Source organism: Atractosteus spatula, unplaced genomic scaffold (genome assembly GCF_055471065.1).
Source record: "Atractosteus spatula isolate fAtrSpa1 unplaced genomic scaffold, fAtrSpa1.hap1 Scaffold_32, whole genome shotgun sequence".
NCBI lineage: Eukaryota > Metazoa > Chordata > Actinopteri > Semionotiformes > Lepisosteidae > Atractosteus > Atractosteus spatula.
Window position 1 is genome coordinate 131,936 of NW_028296860.1, and position 8,065 is coordinate 140,000.

Here is an 8,065-nt window from a genome sequence, read left to right on the forward strand (position 1 = left end):
ATCCCTCACATGTGGCACCTCAGAATGACTTCTACTTTATTCTACTTAAATTATTACATTATACACAATTTGAGTTCATTTTAAAAAGTAAAAGGTAATGAAAGGAATGGAAGATATATAGCAATCACATTGTAACAGGAGTGACAGTGACTTAATCCTTGTATTAAGCATTAGTACCTAAGTCCACTAGTGGACTTCTGGTACCTTTAGGGTACGGTGCTCCCTGAAGGGCTCTCAAACCCCGCATTTCAGATGCCTAGCTGTATCGCTGATGTGTTGCTCCTCAGAATCACTTTTAAACCTTACATCTGGTATCTTTAATCCCTATTGCTCAAGCATGGTAAAAGTATCGCATACATGTGTCTGAAAATGAGCAATGGGCCCCTGAGAGACTCATTTGCCTGTTTCACAAATGAACATATTTGACTAGAGATTCTGTTTGGGATTCAGTTGTGCATTCTGACTGCAATCCCTTTCAAAAAACGATACATTCTGGATGAGTTCAAAGTTGCAGGAACACTGTATTTAGGATGTCTTTGCAGATATTCTGTGTCTCTAGCTTCAACACAGTGATATATATATATGCTCACTGATTTTTTGGTACATGCCCAAGTCAATAATCATTATGAGGATTTATTTCCAGATGTGCTAGAGGTAGTGTTGTGAAATACTTCATCACACTGGATTGCAGGTTTAAACCCCCTGCACTCTTACTCCTTAAAAACCAACAAATGCAGATATGTAGCAATCACATTGTAACAGGGGTGACAGTGACTTAATGCTTGTACTAAGCATTAGTACCAAAGTCCACTAGTGGACTTCTGGTACCTTTAGGGTACGGTGTTCCTTGAAGGGCTCTCAAACCCCGCATTTCAGATGCCTAGCTGTATCGCTGATGTGTTGCACCTCAGAATCACTTTTAAACCTTACATCTGGTATCTTTAATCCCTATTGCTCAACACATGGTGAAAGTATCGCATACATGTGTCTGAAAATGAGCAATGGGCCCCTGAGAGACTCATTTGCCTGTTTCACAAATGATCACATTTGACTAGAGATTCTGTTTGGGATTCAGTTGTGCATTCTGACAGCAATCCCTTTCAAAAAACGATACATTCTGGATGAGTTCAAAGGTGCAGGAACACTGTATTTAGGATGTCTTTGCAGATATTCTGTGTCTCTAGCTTCAACACAGTGATATATATATATATGCTCACTGATTTTTTGGTACATGCCAAGGGCAATAATCATTATGAGGATTTATTTCCAGATGTGCTAGAGGTAGTGTTGTGAAATACTTCAACACACTGGATTGCGGGTTTAAACCCCCTGCACTCTTACTCGTTAAAAACCAACAAATGCAATTCACTACTAAAAATTACTGCATTTTCTCCTAGAAAGAGCTCTCAATTAATGAAATGCCCCATTGAACTGGCCCTGATTATACAATGCAAGGAGAAGTCTTCTAAGCCAATACTTGTAACCAGAAAGAGGCTGTATTTCAATTATACAATATACAAAACAATACCATTTAACACAAAGATATAGTCCACACCTCAGCATGCACATGATGAGATTCTTGATATTAGATTAGTAAAAACAATATCAATGCACTGAGAGACGCTTAAGAATAAAGATGCATCAGCCTGACTGCATATTAGTTTTAAAGGGTTATCAGCAAATGCATTTAAAAGAAAAAATGTAAAGTCTTACCTCTTGATCGTAGTGGTGATTCAATATCCAGGACCTTAGTCAAGTCTCAGAGTTACTGTACCTCCTGTCTCAATTACAGGTGAAAAGTGAAAGGTATATTGCACTCAGCAGAAAGTTACCCCGAGCAAAGATTCCACCCATCCCAGAAAACAGCACTCCCCTTTGGCAAAGCAGTGGGTGGAGGAAGCCTTTGCTACCATTATCAAACACAGAAATCGTTATAATTTAATTTTAAAAACATGGCTAAGCATGGGTTTAAAGTATATTCAACGGTGCAGGTGCATTCAAAGAAATAGAGTTTCCCAAGCCCTCAGAAAGAATTACCATTTCTAAAGATGTCTAGTTTCAAGCATTAACATCCAAACTACCTGTCTTAGCTGGAGCAGGGAGTTTGCTAAGCCACCTGAAAGAATTACCATATCCAAAGATGTCTAGTTTCAAGCATTACCATCCAAAGTACCTGTCTTAGCTGGGCCAGGTAGTTTGCCAAGCCATGTGAAAGAATTACCATTTCCAAAGAAGTCTGTTGTAAGCCAGGTTCAATCATGACCATCCAAAGTACCGGTCGTCCCTTTGGGCGAGAGGGTTTCCTGTGTGTCTAGGATGTGTTCTTCCCTTAAACTTGGCCCTGATTATACAATAAAGGATAAGTAACCAGAAAGAGGTGGTATTTCGATTTTACAGTACATAAAAAATACATATATTCCACAGCTCAGCGTGCACATGGTGAGATTCCTGATATTAGATTAATAAAAAATATCAAGGTACTGAAGCTAATTAATAAAGATGCTTTTGACTGACTGGACCTTGGAGCAAGGTGTGTAAATTACAACAGACATTTGTAGAAATGGTAATTCTTTCAGGTGGCTTGGCAAATTTACTGCCCCACCTAAGACAGGTACTTTGGATGTTAATGCTTGAAACTAGACATCACAACTGATCGTATTTTACTAGAGATTCTGTTTAGGATTCAGATGTGCATTCGGACAGCAATCCCTTTCAAGAAATGATACGTTCTGGATGAGGTCAAAGGTGCTGGAACACTGTATTTAGGATGCGATTGTGTGTCTCCTGCTTCAACGCAGTGATATACTGTATATTGATGTGCTCCTGTAATTTCTTGGTACATGCCCAGGGCAGTAAGCAGTCTGAGGATTTATTTCCAGACGGCATAGAGCAGTGAAGCAGTGAACTAGTGCAACACACTGGATCATTATATGATTAGAATCTATTCTACTTAAATTATTACATTATACACAATTTGAGTTCATTTTAAAAAGTAAAAGGTAATGAAAGGAATGCATTTTCATAAGAAAGATAATATCGATATGCATGTGATAATCGTCCTTATATCATGTAGTGCGTCATTTGCACACTTTGTGGGCTTGAAATACAAAGAAAATCATGTTCTATGGTACAAGATAAATACAAAACTTAAGCTTTTTTTAATTAGATTTGTTTATAAAGCATAAGCATTACATTACATTAATATATGTGAAAATAACATTTTAGAATCATACGTTTAGTATATTTAGTCCCTAATGCTGAAGGAAATGATCATTTGTTTAACATGCACAGGTGTGTCTCAAAGGATGCATTGCTCCTGAAGGGCTCTCAAACCCTGCATTTCAGATGCCTAGCTGTATCCTTCAAATGTGGCACCTCAGAATGACTTCTAACCTTACCTGTGGTGTCTATAATCCCTATTGCTTAATGCATGGTGAAAGCTTTGTATATATGTGTCTAACAATAAGGAATGGGCCCCTGTGACACTCATTTGCCTGTTTCACAAATTATCATATTTTACTAGAGATTCTGTTTGGGATTCAGATGTGCATTTGGACAGCAATCCCTTTCGAAGAATGTTACGTTCTGGATGAGGTCAAAGGTGCAAGAACACTGTGTTTAGGATGTGTTTGCAGTGATTCTGTGTCTCTAGCTTCAACACAGTGATATATATATATATATGCTCAGTGATTTATAGGTACATGCCCAGGGCAATAAGTAGACTGAGGATTTATTTCCAGACGGCATAGAGCTTTGATGCAGTGAAGTAGTGCAACACACTTTATCATTACATTATAAGAATCTATTCTACTTAAATCATTAGGTAGGTTAGGGTTACGGTTAGGTGCAGGAGCACTGTATTTAGGATGTGTTTATATATATATATGCTCACTGATTTTTTGGTACATGCCCAGGGCAATAATCATTATGAGGATTTATTTCCAGATGTGCTAGAGGTAGTGTTGTGAAATACTTCATCACACTGGATTGCAGGTTTAAACCCCCTGCACTCTTACTCCTTAAAAACCAACAAATGCAGATATGTAGCAATCACATTGTAACAGGGATGACTGTGACTTAATTCTTGTACTAGTAAACTTCTGGTACCTTTAGGGTACGGTGTTCCCTGAAGGGCTCTCAAACCCCGCATTTCAGATGCCTAGCTGTATCGCTGATGTGTTGCACCTCAGAATCACTTTTAAACCTTACCTCTGGTATCTTTAATCCCTATTGCTCAACGCATGGTGAAAGTATTGCATACATGTGTCTGAAAATGAGCAATGGGCCCCTGAGAGACTCATTTGCCTGTTTCACAAATGATCATATTTGACTAGAGATTCTGTTTGGGATTCAGTTGTGCATTCTGACAGCAATCCCTTTCAAGAAATGATACGTTCTGGATGAGGTCAAAGGTGCTGGAACACTGTATTTCGGATGCGATTGTGTGTCTCCTGTAATGTCTTGGTACATGCCCAGGGCAGTGGCATATATAGATGTGCTCCTGTAATGTCTTGGTACATGCCCAGGGCAGTAAGCAGTCTGAGGATTTATTTCCAGACGGCATAGAGCAGTGAAGCAGTGAAGTAGTGCAACACACTGGATCATTATATTATTAGAATGTATTTGTTTAACATGCACGGGTCTGTCTCAATGGATGCAGTGCTCCTTAAAGGGCTCTCAAACCCTGCATTTCAGATGCCTAGCTGTATCCCTCACATGTGGCACCTCAGAATGACTTCTACTTTATTCTTCTTAAATTATTACATTATACACAATTTGAGTTCATTTTTAAAAGTAAAAGGTAATGAAAGGAATGGAAGATATGTAGCAATCACATTGTAACAGGGGTGGCAGTGACTTAATGCTTGTACTAAGCATTAGTACCTAAGTCCACTAGTGGACTTCTGGTACCTTTAGGGTACGGTGTTCCCTGAAGGGCTCTCAAACCCCGCATTTCAGATTAAGGGAAGAACACATCCTAGACACACAGGAAACCCTCTCGCCCAAAGGGACGACCGGTACTTTGGATGGTCATGATTGAACCTGGCTTACAACAGACTTCTTTGGAAATGGTAATTCTTTCACATGGCTTGGCAAACTACCTGGCCCAGCTAAGACAGGTACTTTGGATGGTAATGCTTGAAACTAGACATCTTTGGATATGGTAATTCTTTCAGGTGGCTTAGCAAACTCCCTGCTCCAGCTAAGACAGGTAGTTTGGATGTTAATGCTTGAAACTAGACATCTTTAGAAATGGTAATTCTTTCTGAGGGCTTGGGAAACTCTATTTCTTTGAATGCACCTGCACCGTTGAATATACTTTAAACCCATGCTTAGCCATGTTTTTAAAATTAAATTATAACGATTTCTGTGTTTGATAATGGTAGCAAAGGCTTCCTCCACCCACTGCTTTGCCAAAGGGGAGTGCTGTTTTCTGGGATGGGTGGAATCTTTGCTCGGGGTAACTTTCTGCTGAGTGCAATATACCTTTCACTTTTCACCTGTAATTGAGACAGGAGGTACAGTAACTCTGAGACTTGACTAAGGTCCTGGATATTGAATCACCACTACGATCAAGAGGTAAGACTTTACATTTTTTCTTTTAAATGCATTTGCTGATAACCCTTTAAAACTAATATGCAGTCAGGCTGATGCATCTTTATTCTTAAGCGTCTCTCAGTGCATTGATATTGTTTTTACTAATCTAATATCAAGAATCTCATCATGTGCATGCTGAGGTGTGGACTATATCTTTGTGTTAAATGGTATTGTTTTGTATATTGTATAATTGAAATACAGCCTCTTTCTGGTTACAAGTATTGGCTTAGAAGACTTCTCCTTGCATTGTATAATCAGGGCCAGTTCAATGGGGCATTTCATTAATTGAGAGCTCTTTCTAGGAGAAAATGCAGTAATTTTTAGTAGTGAATTGCATTTGTTGGTTTTTAACGAGTAAGAGTGCAGGGGGTTTAAACCCGCAATCCAGTGTGTTGAAGTATTTCACAACACTACCTCTAGCACATCTGGAAATAAATCCTCATAATGATTATTGCCCTTGGCATGTACCAAAAAATCAGTGAGCATATATATATATATATCACTGTGTTGAAGCTAGAGACACAGAATATCTGCAAAGACATCCTAAATACAGTGTTCCTGCACCTTTGAACTCATCCAGAATGTATCGTTTTTTGAAAGGGATTGCTGTCAGAATGCACAACTGAATCCCAAACAGAATCTCTAGTCAAATGTGATCATTTGTGAAACAGGCAAATGAGTCTCTCAGGGGCCCATTGCTCATTTTCAGACACATGTATGCGATACTTTCACCATGTGTTGAGCAATAGGGATTAAAGATACCAGATGTAAGGTTTAAAAGTGATTCTGAGGTGCAACACATCAGCGATACAGCTAGGCATCTGAAATGCGGGGTTTGAGAGCCCTTCAAGGAACACCGTACCCTAAAGGTACCAGAAGTCCACTAGTGGACTTTGGTACTAATGCTTAGTACAAGCATTAAGTCACTGTCACCCCTGTTACAATGTGATTGCTACATATCTGCATTTGTTGGTTTTTAAGGAGTAAGAGTGCAGGGGGTTTAAACCTGCAATCCAGTGTGATGAAGTATTTCACAACACTACCTCTAGCACATCTGGAAATAAATCCTCATAATGATTATTGACTTGGGCATGTACCAAAAAATCAGTGAGCATATATATATATCACTGTGTTGAAGCTAGAGACACAGAATATCTGCAAAGACATCCTAAATACAGTGTTCCTGCAACTTTGAACTCATCCAGAATGTATCGTTTTTTGAAAGGGATTGCTGTCAGAATGCACAACTGAATCCCAAACAGAATCTCTAGTCAAATGTGATCATTTGTGAAACAGGCAAATGAGTCTCTCAGGGGCCCATTGCTCATTTTCAGACACATGTATGCGATACTTTCACCATGTGTTGAGCAATAGGGATTAAAGATACCAGAGGTAAGGTTTAAAAGTGATTCTGAGGTGCAACACATCAGCGATACAGCTATGCATCTGAAATGCGGGGTTTGAGAGCCCTTCAGGGAACACTGTACCCTAAAGGTACCAGAAGTCCATTAGTGGACTTAGGTACTAATGCTTAGTACAAGCAAAAAGTCACTGTCACCCCTGTTACAATGTGATTGCTACATATCTTTCATTCCTTTCATTACCTTTTACTTTTAAAAATGAACTCAAATTATGTATAATGTAATAATTTAAGCAGAATAAAGTAGAAGTCATTCTGAGGTGCCACATGTGAGGGATACAGCTAATCATCTGAAATGCAGGGTTTGAGAGCCCTTTCAGGAGCACTGCATCCATTGAGACAGACCCGTGCATGTTAAACAAATAGATTCTAATAATATAATGATCCAGTGTGTTGCACTACTTCACTGCTTCACTGCTCTATGCCGTCTGGAAATATATCCTCAGACTGCTTACTGCCCTGGGCATGTACCAAGACATTACAGGAGCACATCTATATATGCCACTGCGTTGAAGCAGGAGACACACATTCGCATCCGAAATACAGTGTTCCAGCACCTTTGACCTCATCCAGAACGTATCATTTCTTGAAAGGGATTGCTGTCCGAATGCACATCTGAATCCCAAACAGAATCTCTATTAAAATACGATCATTTGTGAAACAGGCAAATGAGTCTCTCAGGGGCCCATTGCTCATTTTCAGACACATGTATGCAATACTTTTACCATGCGTTGAGCAATAGGGATTAAAGATACCAGAGGTAAGGTTTAAAAGTGATTCTGAGGTGCAACACATCAGCGATACAGCTAGGCATCTGAAATTCGGGGTTTGAGAGCCCTTCAAGGAACAGTTTGAAGTGCAGGAACACTGTGTTTGCAGTTATTCTGTGTCTCTAGCTTCAACACAGTGATATATATATATGCTCACTGATTTTTTGGTACATGCCCAGGGCAAAAATTATTATGAGGATTTATTTCCAGAGGTGCTAGAGGTAGTGTTGTGAAATACTTCACTACACTGGATTGCAGGTTTAAACCCCCTGCACTC